Here is a 24,321-nt window from a genome sequence, read left to right on the forward strand (position 1 = left end):
GGTTTATTAATACAAAGACTTTGAGAATAAAAAATTGGTATGTATTTATTATTTTATCTACAAAAAATTTTAAGATTAATAATTTCTCATTCCCGGGCCTTTTTTCTCGGTCCCTATATCTTTCTGTTAATCGCTCTTTCTTTTTCAACTCTTCTCTAACTTAGCTCCTTCTCTCTCGACATACCCCTTTCTCTCTCCACATTAGAAAAAACATGATCAAATGAGATCTTGTTAAATTTGTCACAATGTACACTTTTAACATATTAAGTTTTTATAAATTTTTACTAAAGTAAATGATGTAAAATGTTCATTGACAAATGCGAAAACTCAAACGTTGTCCATCTATAGTGAGTCTCATTCACCCAAATATCTAGCCATTTAAAATTTGATCAGATTGATTTTAACAACCTAAGTACATGGTAGTGGTCTAGAGAGAGTAAATGCTAGAATTAATTAATCCTAAGCTAAACAATAATTTTAGCACAAGCCAAATATGTAGTGTGAGAATTTGTAAAAATTAATAATATAATTCCACCAAGAACATAAAATTTAACAATTATTGTTATTTCTACCATTTATAATCTTCTTTATAACTTCATCAACACATTGGCCACTAAATTCACCGGCTGAAAGTTGGAGATCAAGTCTGCATAGTCAGACTCATAATGCATATTGAAGTTTTAATATTGCATGTATTCAGCCTGAAAAAACATTAGTTTCATTGTCATATAATTGCAAGAAACAAGGGAAATTTGAGTATGGCATTGGTACATGTTCAACTATAATACTACAGCAAGATGACATCACATTTGTATAATCCATAAAAAACATCCCATCCCAATCCACAATTCCTCAACAATAGAAACAAAAGTAGCAAAAGCATAAAAGATAAAAGTGGCAGTGCCATTAACGTGAATGGATATTGAAGTACTTCGCATAAGATAGCTTCAAACTCACCATGAACATCTTAAATTATTGTTGAAGCCTTCTTCATGCATACTGTAATTATGTAAACGTTCTTGTTTCAATTCTTCCATCATAGCTATTTTTACTTTGTAAAATTCATGAAGAATTATGGAAAATAATTCAAAAGTTGAGTAAATTCTCATATTTGCACAAAAACATAGGACACAAAGGACATCCAGATTTTGCGACAAATAACCTTGAATTGCCAAATAATACAGAAAATCATATACGTAGTATAAAAGCACAGGATATATGTTACATCACATAGGATACTCACCAGTAAAATTGATCGTCTTCCACATTTATAAAGTTGTAGCTGCATAAAACAAAATACCATTTGTTCCACCACATGATGCTCGTTCCATGAACACAAGACTTATTGTAAGTCCAAAAGCATGCTTCATTTGGAACATGTCCAAGAAGCTACCTTGTGATACATGATCAATAGTTTTAGCAGAGTCCTGCAAGATATTTAATGCTTACATCTTACATGCACTATATGCAATTAAATCAAGTAGTTTAAGTTCTCTGATACTCTTTTGAATAATGTGTATTACTTTGATTTGAGCTGCTTCATGAACTATATCAAATTTCTTTCTCCCAAGTCTTCATAAAGTAGACTCCCTACCTTTTACATGACCTTTACCTGCATTGAGTGTTCCTACTATCTTCACCATCTATTCAGAAGTCCCATTCTATAACAAAAGCAAAAAAGTACAGATAAAAATATCAATATCAAAACTGGGAAAAAAAAATCAATTATCATAATATAACTGGTCACAATATGAACCATTTAAAACTCTAATCATAATAATTTTGTCAATTATCCAAATGATGCATATTAAAAAGATAATTATAACATCAATATATATATCTTAACACCAAAGGAAAAAAACATAAACCAACCTCGGAAATTTTTAGAAAAGCAGAAATCCTCAAAGAGTCAGCAACAGCTTTAACAGTATCTTTAGAAACATGTATCATATCAGCTTTACCCTATACCTAAATGACCTCTCATACCCAGATAATGCAGATCATTTCTGTAGTCTAGAGTCCCCTAACCCACCCTCTATTGCTTTTATCCCGTTTAATAACAGTTATAAGCTTATCCAGAGTTTGATCTGGATACACAAGTAAATCTGGCCCTTTCGCATGGCCTTCCATTTTGGATTGATGTATCATGAACTTCCCCAAATTCCCACTCAGTTCCAACTTCCAAAGATTTTTATATAACTAACCTTAAGAATGAACCCGAACACTATCTCTGAAGAACCTTTTTGCACAAATACACACTAACACAGGGGTCTCATATGGCTAACAAGGTGTATGATAAAGTAGATTAGCATCTATAAGATATTAACATCACAAATTTCTTGCAGGGTACCTTATAATAATTGACTAAGCTAATTTACGCAGAAATGTATATAAGAACACACATTTTTAATATTCTAATTATCTAAATTACAATTCAGATCTGTTCCAATTGAGCAATCAATGTAAGTAAAGATCATAATCGTCATAGTGTTCTTTACACCAAGCTCGTTTTTCCAAGTAAAAGTCCTATAACAAAAACCAATCAGCATGAAAGAGCAAAATGAAGCTCCAAGAACTCATTACCTAAACCACCTTGCTCAGTGAAGAAACAACAAATGAATTAAATCAAAGAGAGTGGTCATATAGGGTAAACCAACCCTCTTAAAGCTAACACCTTCCCCAGAAAAATAAAAGATATGAAAAGGTCTTTAAAACTGGGCAAGCTTAACGATCTTAATCAAAAAAATAAATAAGGACCTAACTTTAGAATGCTGAGAAATCAAATCTCTACTTTTTACATAATCCTCATCATTTTGGCAAATTATCAATTAGTCATTATCCAAATAGTCATTAATCAAAATTGGCCACATTTTAACTTTATAACTAATGTGTAAATAAATGGAAGAAGGGAAGACAAAATAAATAAGAGAAGCCCAAGCATTCATTTTAGCACCCCAACCAACTCAACACAACAACACCACAAAGGCATGAAATGAGCAATAACAACCCGCTGCGATAGAACCGGGGTAGCAGACCGCAGTAAATTCCAGAAGGCATAACTCCTAGCACATAACTCCAAATCGAGAAATTCTTGAGCCTAGATTGAATAACTTTTCAAGATCTAAAACATTGATGAAGAGACTATGAGCTAAAAACAACTTCAGGTCGATGATTTTTGGATGAACAGAACAGGAGTAACAGGACAGCACCAGAACAACAGCGTGAAACAACAACTACCCTCTATAGTCACTCACAACAACAATATCTAAGTTGACAACATAAATTTTGGCAGCAAACACCATATGCATATAAGCAAATTAAAAAGAGAAACAAAAATCAAACAAACCCCAATTAATAAATAATCTGAAATAAACCAAATTGTATAAAGTTGAGAAATTACCTTTATCACACAATCAGCTTCTTGATCCTCAATACAGTCAATAGATTAGCTTCTCACACTTCCCAAACCCTATAAATCATGAAAAATCAACAAATCAACACACCCAGATTCAACTTTCTCAGACCCAGAAAAATCTGTTCAATTTTAAACTACAATTCAATCCAAAAAAAATTTAAAAAATGGGCACCTCAAAAATCAAACAAACCCCACTTAATAAATCAACTTAAATAAAACAAATTGGATCAGATCAAGCAACTAGGCTATCAAATCAATAAGTTCAGCATTGAATATACACCCAAGTATCAAAATTTAAGGAAAATCAAAGGGTTTCAGAACATGAAATCAAAGGGTTTCAGAACATGAAATCAACATTAATTAAAAAATACTTAGTTCAATAAATCAAAAGAGGGAGAATTATACCAATCAAAAGAGAAGCGCTAGCTTAAGGAAGATAATAAAATTTATGGCGACGCAAAACATGACCAAGTACATAAGCAAGAACCAGCATCATAATTTGAAGCAGAATTGCAACTCCTGTTGCTTGCTGCTCTTTCGCCAGACTTCCACACGCATCTGCCGGAAATATCAGCTGGTCATCCATTTAATTAGGTAATCAATTTTACACTAATTTCCATAACCACAAAATGATGATTTTATTGACGGGGTTTTGTGATTCTTTGAAATTTTGATGCAAAGAATTGGGGAATATTGATAAACAATTAGGTCTTTAGAGTAAGATAGCGGCATGAAACTCATGATCCCATTATTCCCATCATATCACCCCCCAGGCCCCCACCCACCACCACCAAGGCGGAAAATAGATATTTTTGGTACTTTAGTAGCAATAAACCCTAAGATCAGAAAACATCTTTACCTTAGTAGCGGTGTCGACGAAAAAATAGATAGACATATCGGAAACCACTTCAAAGGAGAACTCAGAGGAACGCTTCAATGGAGGAGGCTAACTGAGAGTATGCTTCAAAGGAAAAGGGGGAAAGCAGCCTCGTGTTCTCAAACGACAAAATAAGAGGATCAGAGGAAAATCAGGAAAACAAAAAAACAATTAAGGGCACAAAGGGAAATCCCCTGTTCCTAAGCAATAGTAACCCAAGTACTGTTCCTAAGCAACAGTAACTGAATTGCTCATATTTATAGAAAAGGTTAAAGATACAAACTATTAAAGGAGGAACTGTTTTTAAACATGTTCTTAATAATCCCTATGGTAACTGCTTCTTTTAAAATACTTAGATCGTATGCTTCCTTCTTTTACAAGATGGGCGCGATTAAGAAAATTGTATACCTAAAATTACAGTATGGAATTTAATTATGTACAATAAGTGTGTAAGTAAATAATAATAGTATAACAAATAGCATACCAAAGTCAATAGCTTCACTTTATATTTCTTCCTCTCTCTGTGACGGACAATCAACACCCTTCTACTAAGATGCTGCAACAGAATCATTGTCTTTATTTTGAACAGAAGCGTTAGCGCTGGTGCCTTGTTCATTGCAGCTATGGTGGCAACGCAAATCAAAGTCATAGACACTACGTACGTACAAAAATGTCAATTGGGACAACTTGTTATTAAACTACGAGTAATAAATAATCAAATAAATAAAACCTTCTCTATTGCTGACAAGGTGAGAAGTTTAGGAAATAAGTATTCACAAAGAAAAGAAAAATATGCCAAATAATCTTACAAATATTTCAAGAACATAATTGGTTTTAGATAAGTGGTTAATACAAATATTCTTACAAAGGAAACCCAAAAAAATTTATAACTATTCATATAATTGCAAAATATTATCAACCCAAATTTACTAATAAAATTGGATTAGATTTTGTGTTATTATACTTCCCCTTAGCTTATTTGACTTCTGCAAGTAACACCAATTAGCTTGTACCAGATCATCCACATACTATTCATGGACAGAGCATGAATCCTTAAAACATCACAAAGATTAATTGGTGCTCGAAGAAGTAATAAGCTGCATAAGAGGGAAACATAATATTGGTTGATTTTCAGCCCACCATCTATTAGCCACTTTCTTCCTTGAGATATACTTCAGCTACCTAATCTATCAAATATTGCATTCAGTAAGCAGCTAGCAATAACTTTCCTTGGGCTAGCAATTAAGGTCCGGATTTATTTCAATAAAATTTAGAGCATCCATATTGATACCCACCCAAAGACACGACCATATTCACAGCTGTTTACAATTACTATTATAGCTTTCTAGAGAGTTAGATATATGAATAAAGGCCTACAATTGCCAACAAGCATCAATCTCGGGTCTGACAAACATAATTAATCAGCATGGACATAATATTGGGATGGCTACAATAATAATCTCAACCTCAATGGCTACAAAAAGGCGAATTATATTGGGATGAGCAACATTACTAAAAACGAGAAATATCCAATACAAGAATCACAAGCATTAGCATACCTTACTCCAATGTACTATGCGTACGAAGAATCATACCATTATTTTGCATTTACTTGTAGCATATTCAAACGGATTTGGGATGCTGGAAGAGAACCATTTGAATTTCCTAACTTGTCTAACCACTCAATAGTCTTCTCCCCGGCATTCTTAGTTAATAGTTTCTACTGCTCTACTGCGAAATACAAAATGATTAGTATACTGGCAACACTGCATTGATTTTGTAAATAGCATAATTGACAAATCTGTACAAGAGGCCATCTGGCAGCAATACTGCACCAAAGAATCAAGTATGTTAAGTTTCTAGCACTTAGCAGTTAGCGCATTACAGTCAAACATCCCTATATCAAAGACGCTCAGTTTTCCAATCACCTCAAGACAAAATAACATTGGATGCAATTTTGAATCCGCTCCTACAGTCAAGCTTGCATATACTATATACATTTTTACACGATGATCAATATTTCGATGATTTCAATCCTTCATCCTTGTAACTCAAATCTTTAAACCCAGAATATTTATTAAAAAAAATTAAAAAATTAGGGTATAACATATAATTATTAGTCAAACTTTAAAAATATTTTCCGGCCAAATTTCATGATTCATATAATTCTTCATGTAATCAGATTAAATCGCACACACATAGCAAAAAGTAGGAACAAAATTATTCATTATAATAGCTCATAACTTAAGTAATTAGAAAAAAAATATTTCAATGATTCCCTATATTGATTATACTGACAACTAAATGAAACAATGAGTAAAATTAAACCGTAGATTGTCAAATTCATACTCAATGGTCATAAAGAAGGATAAAAATTTACCTCAGATCACAAGAAGTTTCAATGTAGGAAGCTTAGATAACGCTTCAATGGGAAACTCGGAGTGCGCCACAATGGAGGAGAGAGTGAGAGGTCAGAGATGTATGCTGGAAATCAGCTGCGCATAGGAAACATAGGAAAAGCTAATAATCTCTATCAGGCTTTATGAAACTCAGGCTCTTATCGAACCACAATAGGTAAATTATCATGATAAGAAACCAGGACACTTTGAATACCTTCAAGAAAAGTTACTACTTGAACATCGTAAGATTGACACCTGCATTCAGTCCAAAGTCCAAACCTTGTTCTCAAGTCCAATGTACTCCATAGTATGTTATATTGCAACCAAAGTTCCAAGAAGGATGTTCACTATGATTTTTCAGAAACTAAAGTATCTTCAGTTAATTATCCATTTCTATTTCCGGTTCTAATTACATATTAGTCTTCTATTTGTAAACATTGCAGAAAATACTGATACCCTTCAATGCTTTGTGCATTAAAATTCATAATCGAATCAAGACATTATTTCAAACTAACATGTCCAAAAATAAGGGAACCATAGCTATTATTCAAACTATAAAGAACTACAATATTATATCATATGTACTCCACATATGTTAAAGTGTAGCATTGTAGCTTGGGGTGACTGTAAAAAGTTGTACAAGTATTACCAAAATTCAACAATGCAACTTTTTATTTTTAACAACAGGCTCAGATCCACATTTCATCAAATAATCTGGTGGTTTCGAGTTGGTAAAATCAACCATGGCGGCAATCAATAAGATTGGGCCAAATAATTTCCAAAGTCTAACTAAACCAAACCACAAAATAAAAATAATACATTGTATAAAATAAACCAACAATTGATCTTTTTGCCAAGCCAAATAAAAAAAAAATCACCCATAACCTCAAATAATTCTCCATATTAAATTTAACTACTTTGAATGGTGTACACTCATCACAGCCTATAATGGTTGGTGATTTTTGTGGTTAGAAGATCAAGAAGCATGCAGTCAGGCATTCAGCAGAGTTAAACAGTCACGGATCAGATAGACTATAGCAGCTATGGTTCTAAATAGATTGTTTGAGGACCGTTTTAACAGTGTCTGGATAAATCACCTGCAAAAGCTAACTACCGTAAACAATGGTCGTCTAAGGAGAGGGGCAAAACGGTCATTGGGAAACTCCCATGACCTCGCCCTGCCTCATTCTTGGTATTAATCAACGTTAAACCCTAGATTATAAACTGATGGTCACTAATTAAGAAAAACATCTTACCTCAGAACCTCCTTCAATAAAGGAGAGAAAGCTTACAAAGGCAGAAGCCATTTCAACAGAGAATTCAGAGTACGCTTCAATGGAGGAGAGTGAGAGATAGGGGACAAAGCATATTCATTCCCCTATTTGATCAACAATTCAACACAACCTCATAGTATATGCTTTAATCTGCGCTATTTGATCAACACAACCTCACAATATATGTTTTAAGAAGCATAAGTGATACAATTCTCATCGAATCCTAGATTTCAAATAAATTTTACCCTCATACATAACCAATTGTCTTCTCTAGTCATGTTCATCAAATTCAAACATAAAAAATCAACCTTTGCCATCTGACTTTCAGTAATTCTAAAACAATTTGAACTTAAAATTTGTCCATCAAAACATCTTCAAATCATCGAATTCATATTTTCATGACAAATAATGAGTTCTGACAAAAAATAAATAAATAAATAAATTGACAGAGGAGGCTTAGATCAGCATAGCTTCAAACAAAAATTTTGGTGTGGCAACTCAAGCAAGGAAAAAATCAACCATGATGGCCAACTAAACCTGAAAAGATGCGTATTTGAGAAGAGAGAAAATTTCAACCCCATCAACATGCAAAACACCCATCATATTGCTGCCAAATTAAACCAAATGGCAAACTACCCAAAGCAAGAATGCCTTCAAAAATCAAACTAAAAATTGATTACTATCAAACGATTATTTATCATCACCGCCTTCAAGTAAATCTCTGATCATTCAATTATTAATTTAATCGTAAAAACAATTATCAAAAATAAAAAATCGAACTCAATTACATACCAAAATCCAGAACAAAATACCTATTTCATCATTTCACGAGCAAGTACAAATAAAAATCGAAGAATTGAAAAAAAAAATTGAAGAAGAAGATCGTACCCACAAGAGGATTATCGAGAAGACTGCTCATCTTTCAAGTTTGGACTCAAAGCCGGGTTTCGAGGTCAAGTCAAATAAAATTTTCTTCATCTGGGCGATCAACAGTTCACGGATATTTTGAAAATTGATGTCGATTAGAAGGTTATTTTTTTGAGAATTTGGATTTTAAAGAGAAAAACTTCTATATATCGATAATTCCACATATATTTGACTAACTGACAATTAAATTAGCGAAAACCCCAAAATTGTAGAATTGAAATTTGATGATTATTATATAATTAATTGCATACCTCATAAACTGCTTCAATGGAAGAGAGAAAGCTAAGAAGCCACTTCAACAGAAAACTGAAGGAGTCGAGAATCGAGATTGAAGGAATGGAAAGGTAAGGGTCACCGGTGGAAGAGTGAAGAATTGAGATTGAGGAGAGAGAATGAGAGCTCAGATAACAATTAGGCATTTTTAGAGAGAGAGAGACTGATGGAGAATTGGATATGTGGAGACAGGAGGAAAAAGCGGGGAAAAGTAGAAGAACTCAAGCAGCAAGTGGATGTAAAATTACACCGTTCGCAAGGACTAAAAAGGCATAACACTATTCATTAGCGGGTACTGTTCATAAGGAACGGTAGCAGAAGTTGGCATGTTTAATAAAAGGGTTTTAGATAGGAAAAATTGCTCAGAATAATTCGACCTTTGCTTCGTCCGTCCAAAATAATCTCACCTTTCGATTATTTTTTAATAATCCGACCTTTAATACTAATCCGCTTTAAATGGTCCCTACCGGTCATTTAACTTGCTATACCAAGTTACATGACATGTGGCGACAGCTGATTAGTTTAAAAAACAAAAATAAAATATAATAATAAATATTTATTTTTGTAAAACACAAAATAAAAAAACATTATACTTAATTAATTAAAAAATAAATAATTAATTAATCACCCCCACCAGCCAACCACCTTCACGGCCGCCCAGTCGCCCACCACCACCACCGTCCACTAGTCCGACCCCGTGCCTTGACTCTGGCACCGGAGAGCCGCGCCGACCACATACCCCCTCCCCCTCCCCCTTGAATCGCGCAATCCCATCCACCTTAACCACCAACCAGCCTCATAATAACCCTTCGTCCCCATCGCGATCCCGACCTCCCTCCCCTTTCCCCGCCGATTTTCGGCCCTACTCCCATGTCCCTTTCCGGCCCTATCCCCTTCCCCACGATCGATTTCGTTATGGATGTGGTGGTTTAATTAGAGGCGACGAAATGGGGTAGGCTAACGGCCAGTTTGGGACGATAGTTTGGGCACGGCGGGGCTGTGGTTGGGCGCGGCGGTGATGAGGTGGGCGCAGCAAGGATGTGGTCTGGGACAGTGGGACGGCCGGACGCTGGTGGTGCGGGGAGGTGGTTGTGGCTGGTTGTGGGTTTAATTATTAATTACTGTTTTTATAAAATATTTTGATTATTTTTAATTAAGTTATTAAGTAATGATAATTAGTAATTATCAATTCTTTAAGAATAAAGTTTAAATTAAAAGTTATTTTCTGACCAATCACGTTGTGACACGTGTAAATTAAAATTAATTTTAAAAAATTTACATGTTCAATCGGTTTCAGGTCACTTAGGACCATTTAAAGCGAATTAGTATTAAAGGTCGGATTATTAAAAAATAATCGAAAGGTGGGATTATTTTGGGCGGACGAGGCAAAGGTCGGATTATTCTGAGCAATTTTTCCTTTTAGATATAGATTAAAGTCAACTTTATTTTTTTGAGAGAAAATTAAAGTAAACTTGAACAATCATCAACACACACAAAACTCATACTATAGAAAATTCTTATCGCAATCATATACTCTATAACTCTGCAAACAAAATAACCAAAATTATAAATAAAAGAACACACATATTGGAAGCCAAAAAAATCACAAAAAATCACTTAACAATTTGTTCACTCCAATTAGCACAAATTTGAGATCCAAAATATAATATAAATCAGGTTAAGTAAAATAAATACTCACAAAAACTCATTCACATCGATTTGTAGGTTGAATAACTTCTTAATTGTAGCTAAATCGTTCTACAAAATCAATGGATTTCGTAAAACTTGAACTCTAAATTCATTACAAAAATCTTTTTAAAAATATCAAGAAAAATTCAAATGAGATACTTGTGTAAACATCGATTATGCAATTAATGGAGGTTTTTTAATTCATGGAGGAGAGAAATTGCTTATTGGTTAATCCCAGTGAGCCAGTGAGCCAGTTTGTAGAGTAGAGAGAGAGAGTACTTGAGGAGAGACAAAATTGTGAAAGAGAGAGAAAATGCTTGAGTACGCTTTAGTTTAGATCTTGGCCGTTCATTTAGAGCGTGTTTCTTGTTAAATCTAGCGGTCCTTATGAGTTTCTAGTTCTAATTTTTCGGATAGTTCTCACGGTAACTCTATATATACATCAATAACAATATACTAAAAGACACATCAATAATAACACGTATCATCTTCTGGTGTGTCCTTAGTAGGGTTTTTTTTTCCTTTTTTGAAATTATATTAAAAAACAAATTCTATACAAAATAATTCCCTAATGTTATACAATATAATTACTAAAAATAAAAAGATTTGACATATCTTTAACACAAATTTTTATAGAGTTATAAAAAAAAAAATTAAAAAAAAAACTTTCTTAACTTAGTTATGATTATTTTCTAATAATTTAAATCTAACATATCTTTTGTAATTCAGTACTTTGATCAAAATTTGTCAACTATATTCTAGATTTTTTTTTGTTTATAAAAATCAATTATAATGATAGTTTAATAATGATTATTGAAAATTACCGAGCTTGGCACGGGAACTAACCTAGTTGACACACACACACACACACACATATATATATATATATATATATAATACCTCCGTTTCTTTTTAGTTGACACATATTCTTTTTTGGGAATTTTTTTTTTAGTTGACATGTTTTCTTTTGGGGTAAATATTTTACCTTGCATTAACAAGCTACCCCACTTGATTTTCCATTCTCTCTCACTCTCTCTCCACTCCTTAATATTTGTGCCTAAATCAAACATGTCAACTAAATTGAAACAGACGTCACGTCACCCATGCAACTACTCATAACGCATTAAAAAAAAAAAAAAGTTCAGCACAAGATTTGAACTCAAAATCTCTAATTCTATAACTAATTATCTTACCACCAAGTTATGTGATTTTTTATATCATCTTTTGAATACAAAATATTAATATATAAGATATGACACTATGAACAACAAATTTAATTAGAAAAAAACTAAATCATAAATTACAACATATATTACTGATCAGTTTCATGTAATAATTCGGGGCATCGCCCGAGCCCAAAATCTAGTTAAGACATTATACTTCATAATTACTACACGTTATTCATCACCTCATACATACTAATAAAAAAGTAGATATAAAAGATTTGATAAACAATCAAATCTCCTCGTAACATCATACAATGATGTATGATAATTAAATAATAAATAAATTACCTACAATAGTTTCTTGGATAGGTCAACCAAAGATGTGTAGGTACCGGGGTACCGCATATTGTAATCAATATACTTATAGTTATTGTGCTTACCACTAATATTGTTTCTCCTCTTCAGCGATTGTTTGAGATCTTCAAATAGCATAAGCAAGGAAGTGTGATTGTCGTAGTAACGCTTAGAAATGCTCCTACAAGAGACATGAGATATCCAAAGAAGGGAATAACCAATGCTACAATGACTTGCGTAGCAACCAAACTTGTCCTTAGCAATAATTTGAACCATTTTTTATTCTTGTAATTAGTGAACCAACCCTCAATAGAATTCACAATAGGTTCTAACATTAGTGCATATTTAGATAACGGATTCACCAATGTTGTATAGATTGCAATCTTCGCACTAAGTTTATCAGCTGGAAGGTTCAAAGTTATTTGAGAATTTACTTTTGAACCATACATCAGATACCCTATAATTGTCATTGAACCATAACCAATTGTTGAGCAGAGGAAACACAAAAGTAGTACCTACAATCGATGAATGCTAAATGAAAGAACTATAATCAATAATATTACTGACGATACATACTTAGATAGTACAATAAATCAATACCTTTGAAAATTGACGCTTATTCTTCATGGAGTTGTACAAGGAAGGAAAAATCGGATGAGCACAATAACAAAAACCATATAAGCTAGCAGTGATAGGAATATCGGACCAAATTAGGATATCACCTTCGCCGTGAAATCCAACCCCAACAAATGCGCCAACACATAAAATTGAGACGATGATGATAATAGAAGCAAGGACACCCGTGGCAGAGATATAAGAAAGGATACTTAGATCATCCAAATAAACCGATGGAAGAATAATAAGGGCAATAATCAACACAAAACTCTCCATTCCTCCAACACAAAACCCGTTATAGGTTCTGAATTTGAGATTAGGTAAAATGTTATGCAAATTGTCTCCTTCCATTATTAGGAAGCCTGTAACAACCAAGTATAATTCGACAAACATGAAAGTTGAAATGATTGTTCTTCCGATCTTCCCAAATGCACGCTCTCTTATATCAGGGTATGTTTTGATGCTTGAATCAACTTCTATGCAATCTTTCATCAACAAGCCAATGTAATATGCTGCTTTTGCAACAATAAGAAGCACCAACAGACTTAACCAGCCTCCTGATGCTAGGGCATATGGGACTGACAATATTCCTACCCCTATATAGAAAATTTCAAATGTACAATGAAAGCTTTAGAAAGGTGAAGATGATACAAATCATATTCTCTATAATTATTTGTGTAACTAAATACTCTCGATACAGGTAAGATAATGCATGGGTACAAAAAATCTATAATCTATGGGGGAATTCTACAGTGGTCATCTTCAAATATGACCATAGCTATGCTTGAATTTTATTGGTTAACATCTCTTTCATTAAATTGTTGGTCAAACTTACCTTTTCTTATTTTTCTATTTTTATTTCTTTTCTATTTTCTGAAAAATACTTTTTCCTTTTTCGAAATTCTATTTTATATTTCAGAAATTATTTTTCAAAAATTATTTTTCAAAAATCAGCTATAATTAAATCCGAAAATTAAATTAAATTAAAAAATAAAAAATCAAAAAATATGTTCTTCATTGTTCTTCGTGTTCTTCATTGTTATTCGTGTTCTTCATTCTTATTCATTTCCTATGGATGAATTTAACCTCTTCTTAATAATCTTTGAACCACAGGGTTACTTTCGCATCGATTATCATAAAAAATAGGGCCTGATCCAAACATCACACTCGATATTACAAGTTATTAGAATTCCGAGTTTTATCGGCAACAGTATTGGTGAAAAATACTTGAATAATTAGTTTTTATTGGATAAAATCCTTCCATTGATGCGAAATATCCGGTTTGATGCAATCGAATTCAATAGTTTTACGTTTTTCAAGAATCTGGGTTCGACATGAAATTCTAAGAAGAAACCAATAACATTTTTTTTGCGAAACTTGTTTGATCCAAAAAATACGCTTATGTTAATCTAACTTTTGTTTCTGAATACGTAACTAACACAAATAGATATTGGACATTACCTGTATGAAACATCTCTAAAATAAATGGGTTACGACCATACGTAACATTGGACATTACTAATGAATAGAATTGAATGTCATTTAAATGGTACGTATTTTACGTTGAACCTAGCCAAATTATCTAAATGAATCTTACATAATATTCGAATAACAGATTACGATCTCAATATGTTTTAACTAAAGAAATTTTAGTCAAATATTAGGAAATACCTATAATGTGCGGGGATCTCGTCAATATCCTTTCCTAAAATATTATCTTTTGAATTTTGAAAAAATTATCTTTCAAATTTTAAGAATCTTTTTAAACATTATCATTAGGTTTTTTCGCTGAATCATTCTGGCACACTATTCAACCGAATTTGTTTCAGAACTTGCAAAATTAAAATTACCTTTGGAACTCAAATCATGGTTAAGAAAGCAAAAGTAAGTATTTTCTAAATTGATTTGAATTTTTTGAACATTTTTTCATTTATGAATGGGTTTAAAAGTTTTTATGGTTTGAATGTAGTAATTTAGAATATTAATTTCATCTATATAGGTTTTATGTTGTAATTTTTTTTAACAAACTATACAATTTTGTAGCAAATATGCAATCCTCTATTAATGAATAAAAATTGGATATAGGGTTTATGTTGTAAACAATTTAATTCTTATATAATGGTAAAACCCCATCTTTAAATCACTCATGATCTATTCTTTTTCATTGTAGAAAAGTAGTGCAATGGAGAAAGATATTCACTCCAAATTGTCAAAAATTGAGTTAAAATTGGATAAACTCGTAGCCGAAGTTGCTACTATATCACAGAGTATATCAAAGGTTCCAGAATCAACTGATTGTAAGAGTGACAAAGAAGGCGATATCGTCGGTAAAACTCCGTATTGAAATCGTTCTTATTCTCCTTTCTTAAGCCCTGATGGTGAAATGATGGTTAGCTCATGTGTCTCCACCACTAAACGGAAGCTAGATGTGAATGGCACCGGCGAAGTAGTTGAGGTCGAAGAAAAACGCTTTGTAGGATTCGATGTTGATTCCTTCAACATTAGAAATATCCGCTTCACTGAGCCACAATTTCCCCCAGGTCTGGAAACACTCAAGGACCTTTTTTAGGATGAAGAAATAATGAAGGACAAAAAAAACAGAGACAGTGAAAAGCCCTGACATCAAAGTGAAAACTCCAAAGTCAAAAGCAATAACAACGACTGATAACGTTGAATCAGAATCAAACTAGGAGAAGAGGCCGCTTAGGAGGCCAAGGCAAAGACATTTGAGTCAAATTATAGATAGCACTGTGATTTTGGAAGAGATAAATAATTGGTTATCTTGCAATCTAATGTTTGTTATTACATATATAAACTTCAAAGATTACTGTGTATAAACTTTTTCTCCCCCCATTTATTGTCACAGGTACCGTCATCATCATCAAAGCCAAAAAAGGAAAAGAAAAGTAATGCAAAAGCAAAAGGTGCAAAGGTAATTTTACAGTGGTATTTACACACAACTAAATTTGTGTACTGGCTACAAACCAATAACAAACAATATTATGTATTAATACTTCTACTAGGTTTTCACTAATTATGTTAAATGTAATTACATAATAAGTTGTTACTAATATCATAGCCCTTTTTAAATCATGTACTATAGCAACCTCTTCATTCAAAAGCAATAACACCCTCGGCAGAGAATGAAAACCAAACTATCTCTGAAATGGTAAGGAAATTACCAAAACCTTACTTATTTGACCAATGTTGTGGTGCGAGTTACAACGTTTAACAATAGTATCTGTAGGCAAAATCAACAAATTTAAGGAGGCTTAAGAAATGCATGTCTGAAGCAATCGCTGAGGAGGTTATATGTTATTAATTTGATAATTCTATTTGGCAAAGACATATAAAATAATTTGATATTACCTATATGAAATGTATATATAGTTATATGTGTGCTAAAGTCTTTTGCATAATCCTCAGGGACAAAAAACTGCGATTGAAGTACATAATGGTGATGATAATGGGGGAGTGTGTCCGTTACAGGAAGAGTGTTTACAACAACCATTATATCTTAATTATGTGTCACAGCTATCACCCTTGGAGAAACAGATATGTATACAGGTTGAGAAAGCGGAAGAATCTGATGAATTCTATTGTACTAAAGATCACTCGCTTATTAGGTTGTCTGTTGGTGAATCTTGGTGTTTGTATCCAGATATGTGGTTAAGTAATCAGGTATACTACTATTCAATATTCCCCATTGACTTTGTTTTGGGGAACATGATACTTACTTATTTTCAATTGCAGCTCATAAATGTCTATCTGTATGATATCCTAATGGGGTTAAATGACAAATCTAAGCTCATTTTTCCAGCATCATTCCAGGTACTGCCTAAAATTAACGTAGGACATTTCAAGTACATAGTGTTTATTTTTCACTGTTGATATGATTTCGGATTATATATGTTGCTTGTAGACTTTAGTACTGAAGTTAGATCCACGATGCGAACATTACATAACTCCATCCATTCTCGGTTACTGTTCCAAAATTTATGAAGCTTTTTTAAAGCTTGTGGATCTCAACAAGATTGAACAGGTTGGAGATATTTGAGATATGCAATCTAAGTTCTGTACAACCTAAAATTGTAATGTCTTTGACGATATGACTATTCCAAATGTTTTTGGTCATCAGATATTCATACCCGTTACAGAATCTTTTGTGAATCATTGGTTCCTATTGGTATATCATGTCTCTATCAGAAAGGTATACATTGTTGATTCGCTAGAGATCACTGACAAATGAAACCGTCTTTCTATGGATATGGTAACTATTTGACTTTATAGTTTATTAATATGGTAACTATCACTAACAGAAGATAACAGATTCCTATTCTGAAATTGATTGTGTTTCTGAATTTGTGATTAGATTAACTTTGCTGCTATTACAATGCGGAGAAATCCCTTGGGTCGATTTTTCAAAAACTCCAAAAGTATTGTGTTTGAAGTTTTAGATAATCAGAAACAATCGAATGGGTATATCTAACATCTTTCCATTTACCTAAGTGTTTTCATTATTTTCCTTCTTTAGCTACTTTAAACTTTTTGTTATTCAGTCATGATTGTGGAATGTATGTTTTGAAATATATCGAGTGTGGTGATATCAGGGCCATGAAGGAAATTACCTACACGGTATGGATGAAACTTTATTACTTGTTAAACATAACATTTACTATTATCGCAAATTATATAAATCTCTTTAATTTATTTATTTATTTATTTTTTTTTTGGATTTGACCAGACAACTGACATGCGTGTTGAACGATTAAAGTGCTTGGTAAGGCTTCTTCTTAGCAAGCACAATATTGAAAGTAACATCGAGAGGTTGATTGGTGATTCTTCCGTCTGAATATGAAAAACTATAGCAGACACTGTTTAGTCTTAGATTATGTTTTCAAGTCTTTACTCATATTCATATTGTAACTTCTACTTTGACAAGTTGTTAAATAATGATTCAAGTCTTCACCACTATGTATGGGTAGAGCACTAATACTCTAATAAAATTATAGTTTATATTATGACTGGAAATATACTGTAACAATATTACACAATACATTTTATATTTTCTATAATGAATAATGACTTTTTTAAAATGTTCGTGTATTGGAAATTTCATACTCTACTTTTAGTCATTACATTGATTAGATACCATTTCTCTTAAAAAAAAAATACAAGTTCACAGCATGAGGAAAAATTGTTATTAGGTTATGTCATTATGTAGTGACAAGCAATACATAAGATAATTTCTATTATAAACATTGACTTTATAATTTAAAAACAATTTTGGATTAAAAAGAATATCTATATAGTATTAAAGTTAGAGGAAAAAAAGTTAATGTTCGGTTATTGAATAGGTCACAAAATTCATTGTTGGTTATTGATATGTCCTACTTTAGATTTAGGAATTACATTATATAAAATATACGATATAATATCCTTTCTAATAAAAAAAATGCAAATTGGCAACAGAAGGTACAAACTCAACGTAGGTAATGTCCTGTTGCAATTATGTGCAAATCATAATATTATTATTTTTCAAAATTATAGGAACTATCGTTAAATAAAAAAATTCAATGTTAGTGTGTTGGAATTGACCTACTTTACCTTTATGCATTGCATTATCGAAAATATACAATAAAATATTCTTTTTGAAAAATAAAAAGTACAGTTCATGGAGGGAAAAAGGTATAAATTGTTAATAGGTAAGGTCCTGCTCTAATTATAGGTAATACATAATCAATTTTCTATTTTGAATATATGACTTTTTCTAAATTAAAAACAAGTGAATATTTAATTAATTTATCTATATAGTGACAAACGTTAAAGAAAAAATTATAGCTTGTGTATTGGAATTATCCTAATTTAATTTTAGGCATTGCATTGTCCAAAATATACAATAATATATCCTTCCGTAGAACAAAAATAACAAGTTCAAAGAAAAATAACACTATTTTATTATACATTGGTAATGTCCTGTTTCAATTATGTGCAAATCATAATATAATTACTTTTCTAAATTATAGTAACTATTGTTAAATAAAGAAATTCAATGTTAGTTTGTGGGAATTGACCTACTTTACCTTTATGGATTGTATTATCGAAAATATACAATAAAATATCCTTTTCAAAAATAAAAAGTACAGTTCAGGGAAAAAGGTATAAATTTTTAATAGGTAACGTCCTGCTCTAATTATAGGTAATACATAATCAATTTTCTATTTTGAATATATGACTTTTCTAAATTAAAAACAAGTGAATATTTAATTTTTTAATTTGAAAAAGTTATGTTAAAACGAGTATTTGACATAATTATTTTTTCCAAATTAGTATTTTAAAAACAATTTAAAGCATTTAACACCTTCATACATACATAAATAACATATAGAATTACATAAACTAAGATAAAGCATACCTTGTCCATATTAAACACAGAAGACATAAAAAAAAAATTAAAAAAAAATGAAAGAAAATAAAGTTGTCCATACAATACACCAGACAAAAGATAATATGTAATATCCTTACTGGAAAAATGATAAAGCCAAACTGAAAAAAACAGGGGTAACATCAGCATCTTCACTGATCAGCAACATCAGCATCTTCACTGCCACCTTCCACCACACTTTTTCCTTCTTCATTGGTGGCTTTCTTCTCAGAGTCAGTAGGCTCATTTGAAACTTCAGGTGGAACTTCATCTTTCTCAAGTGCATTGTCCTCGGCTTTGTCAACCTCGAGGCTCTCAATTTCCTTTTAGGCACTTCTTCTGCTGGAACTTCAATTGATGATGTTACCCGGGAAATGACATATTCAATGCTCATCTGATTTATTACATCTCCCTCCCCCATCAGTACAACATCAGGGAGTTTCCCTTTTTCTTCACTGTCATCTTTCTTCCCCTTCTATTTTTTCCCCTCGGTTTCCCCAGTGTTTTTTTCCTTCACACTCTTTGATTTTTTTTTGTTTGTTTTTCATCAACTTCATCCCCAACTCCACTGTCTTCATACAGTGTCCTCTTTCTCACCTTCCCTCTTGTTTCAGGCACTGTTTTTTGAACTTCTTTAACATTTTTATTTGTCCTTCCTTTCGACACAGTCTTTTTCTCTTTTTCAGCCTCCTCTTCAACCTCGTCATCTTCACTTTCTTCATCTGCCTCCTTCACAGCCTTTTTCCCCTTGCCTTTTTTTTGGTTGCTCTTCTTCCTCACTTTCATCATCAACTGCCTCCTTAATGGCCTTCTTCTCCTTTCCTTTTTTTTGATTTTTTTTCTTCCTCACTTTCATCATCATCATCTGCAAAATCATCCGCACCGGTATCCTCCTCATCTTCATAATCACTTTCACTTTCTGCATTTTTTTCCTTTCCCCCTCCCTTTCTTTTTCAACTTCTTTTCATCAACAAGTTCTTCGCTTGCCTCGTGCAAATCTGCTATATAACTCCCCAACAACCTCCACATTTGATTCGTGGCTGAACCCCATCTATCAATCTTATCCTGAATTAAGTGAAACCCCTTCTCGACAATCTCTTGAAATTATGGTCGAACCTTTCCAACAATTTCTGCTTTGTCCGTGTCGATCACCCCCATTAACTGCATTGCACACAAAAATTAGTGTAAACAAACATAATATAAACAAACATGTTATAAACAAAGATATTAGAACTTACTTTATTTGTCTTGTAGCCATCCTTCAAACCGCTGATTAAGTCATGCAGTTTCTTCATGTTCGCATCACTCCAATCCCTAATCCGAGGTAAATCATACTTCCAAATGTTATAAAGTCCATATCTAGGTGAAAACTCACAAAATATTGCCTGCATCAAGAATAACAATCACACTTTGATTTTGGGTTTACACAAGAGGTCTATTGAAATTCATTACATAGGTAATCACCAAAACTTACTTATGGCAATACATGATATCAGACAGTACATGTTATACTAGGATTTTTAAATAATAATGTTACTGGTAATCATTTAAGTCAGAAAGTAGCATTACCTAACGCTGTGAATACAGGACATTCAAAATTTATTTACTTTGGTAATCATCAACTACAACATAGGTGTGTACACAACAAGTATTTCACATAGTGCACCAGTAATCCTCAAAACAAATTTAAGTTGTGTTACTGGTAATCAAATAAATGTATCATTTGTCATTACCTAAAACATAATTTACATTACTCTAAAGGTTAATATTTACTCTGGAAACAACAGCTACAACATCAGTGTAAACAATGAATATTTTATGCAGGGCATAGGTAATACCTATATATATAATATGTAAATACAATTTATACATATATTATATGGAATAGTGCGCTTTACAGCAAAACAATCTTTAAGTAACCAACATATTTATCATTTGTCATTACCTAACATATAAAATACAGGACAATACACCTATATTTACTATTATAATCTTTGACTATAACATTTGACATAACCTAACTACACATTTGGTGCGAAACAAAACAAGAACAATTTGATATAGTTTTTTTTTTTAATTTGAAAAAAATATGATAAAGATAAATGTTAACAATTAAAAGTAGCTTACCATCAAGAGCAAGGAACACCCTCCCAAATGTGTAGGTTTCTCCTCGGCCTTGAATTCAGATATAGCATCAACCGAACTATCAAGCACAAACTTTGCGAAATTCCAATGCTTTATACAATCTAGTTCGACAACAAGATGAAGCCATCCCATTTTTGGCTTTTCCTCAACGCTTGGGCATATTAGTGCAGTCATGACAAAAACCACAAACATACGTTCAAATTGTGGATCGTCATACGCAATTTTCCTTAGTTCGGATGCCATGCCTTGGACTTTCAGTTCTGTAAACCTCAAAAGCTTTTCATCAATGGCATTCACATCGGCTAACTCTGCACTATCAATATCAAAGCCATGATCTTTAAAACCAAATAGGTACTCAACATGGGTGTTTGTGATCTGTATTTTATCCCCATAAACCCCTAATGTTCTTGTTGACGGATCAAAGTGGTCTATAACCCACTTGCACATAGTCTTTCTCGTTGTCTTAGTGATGTAGTGCAACAGAAACCCAAAACCCATAGCCTCTATTTTATCTTTTTTCTCTCTTGGAAATCCTTTTACTAATGACACAAATGCTTCTAGTTGACACAATGGATTCCAAGGTACCTACATACATATAATTTTAACTTTGAAATTTTAACTTTGAAATTAATGAACATTATAAAAATAACAACATTAAACCAAAAGTATATAAATTTATACCGTCGTTGTTGTTGTTGAACCTCGTTTAGGGAATGGCCTCAAGGTTTTTTCTGCAGGTGTAGATGGTTCTGACTTCTTTTTCCTTGTAGACATGTTTGCCTTAACTAATGTTCCACAAACAATTTTTCACAAAATCATTCACTAACATCTAATTAGCATACAAACAGAGTGATGAACTACACAATTAAGTATCATATCACAATTACGAAAATCAATTTGATACTTATAGTTGTCAAAATAACCAATTGCATGTAAATTTAAATCTTCACAAACGCAATTATAACCAATTGTGATTATAATTTTACAAAAAAAAATTAAAAAAAAATACGGAGTACAGAATAAATAAAACAGATCAACCCCTAAAAAAAATCCAAAAGAATCAATAATTAAACTAGTTTGCAAATTATATATAAACAAAAAAATAGAACAACCCCACAAAAAAAACCCAAATGGAATGATAATCTAAAATCCTAGAACCCAATTAAACAGGCGGTAATTAAATTCGTTCTACAAAAAAACAAAGCAGTTATATGTTAAATTACTCTAGTTTTCAAAATGTGTAGTAAAAAAAAATTAAAAAAAAAATTTCAAAAACAAAAATTATAGACACAAAATAAACAAATTTCCATCAAAATGTATACAAAAATTAGAGTAAAATTAGTCACTGTCACTCACAATGTAAACGAGTGTAGTTCCTTAGTTATTATTGATGTCTCAATCGCTGCCTTCTTCACCGAGTTTAGACTTGTAGTGTGATGTTGTGTGTTTTTTTAGAGGGAATACTAGAGAGAGAAAGATATTAATGGAGAGAGATATATTAGAATGAATAGTAACCGACATATTTACTTGATTAAAGGTAAAAAAGTGACGGTTGAAATTGATTTTGTTTTAAATTTTTTTTTATTTGGCAACTACATGCACGAAAAAACCGGAATACCCTTTTGTGTATTTGTGCACTTCAATATTTTTTTTGTTATTTGTTTTTTTAATTAATTAATTTATTTTTTTTTTGGGTAAAGATTTAGTTGTAATTCTAGTTTTTTGGAAATATTACCAACAAATAAAGATTCTTTAATATTTTTATTTCAAATATACAGTAAGTATATTCAAATAATCCATAATACTATTCCTCAAAAAATATTTTCACATAATACTATTTATTTATTTTTCTATAATTAATTTCATATTATACTTTATTTTATCTAAACCGGTGCTTTGTTAAAAAAGTGTTAAAAACAAAGGGAAAATTTATAGTGGAAGACATAGGTAATACAACACCCATATATATGTTATTACCAATATAATAAAAAAAAAGATTGTGACAGTAATGCGATACTGAATAGATTAAGTAAAGATTGATGATAATGTAATAACATTGAAATCTTAATGTCAATGCCAAATGTGCTATATAAGGTATTCAAACAGAAAAATTATAAATAATAGCATCCAAAAGAAATTCCCAGTGTTATTACCAAATGGAAAATTTACAGTGGAAGACATAGGTAATACAACACCTATATATATGTCATTGCCAATATAATAAAAAAAAGGTTGTAAGAGTAATGCGATACTAAATAGATTAACTAAAGATTGATGATAATGTAATAACATTGAAATATTAATGTCAATGCAAAATGTGCTATATAAGGTATTCAAACAGTAAAATTATAAATAATAGCATCCAAAAGCAATTCCCAGTGTTATTACCAAAAAAAATAAAGCTCACAGTTTGCAATATCATATAAAGGAAATTTCAGTACATAATTTCAAATTTTTTTAAAAAAAAAAAACTGTTTGTTAAGTCATGACTCTTTTTTTTCGGATAACAAGAACTAACTACATTGATTAAATAAAAACTTATTGTGCTGAATATACGTTATTTACTAGACTACAATTTAGGGCTATGTATCTTTTTGACATAGTAGTAATTGTCATGTCAAGAAAAAATAATTAATACTCCGTAATAAATTAGATGAGCTATGTGACATTGTAATTTAGGTAATAATACATAAAGATTTTGGTCATCACCAAAATTTATATATTCTGTTTTTTTACCAAAAAAATAATTAATATATATTTTAC

General features: G+C 31.8%; 1 long non-coding RNA gene and 1 pseudogene across 14 annotated transcripts; both read right to left on the minus strand.

Moving 5' to 3' along the window:
* Positions 1-304: 304 nt before the first annotated feature.
* On the minus strand, positions 305-10,277 carry LOC110688961. Of its 14 annotated transcripts, none has more exons than XR_002504738.1 (9): positions 9,144-10,276; positions 6,906-8,943; positions 6,673-6,787; positions 5,852-6,023; positions 4,275-4,946; positions 3,821-3,973; positions 3,401-3,469; positions 1,244-1,661; positions 305-999 (listed from the first exon to the last, which is right to left on the minus strand). It is a non-coding gene; the product is annotated as an uncharacterized LOC110688961 (long non-coding RNA). The 14 variants fall into 14 exon arrangements; XR_002504742.1 differs by having other exon boundaries at positions 1,244-1,427; positions 1,595-1,661; positions 4,275-6,023; XR_002504737.1 differs by having other exon boundaries at positions 4,275-4,402; positions 4,777-6,023; positions 9,144-10,275.
* A 2,091-nt stretch (positions 10,278-12,368) lies between these two features.
* Positions 12,369-24,321, minus strand: part of LOC110689040 — a 70,422-nt pseudogene continuing 58,469 nt past the window's right edge.

The sequence above is a fragment of the Chenopodium quinoa genome, unplaced genomic scaffold (assembly GCF_001683475.1).
Source record: "Chenopodium quinoa cultivar QQ74 unplaced genomic scaffold, ASM168347v1, whole genome shotgun sequence".
Lineage (NCBI taxonomy): Eukaryota > Viridiplantae > Streptophyta > Magnoliopsida > Caryophyllales > Amaranthaceae > Chenopodium > Chenopodium quinoa.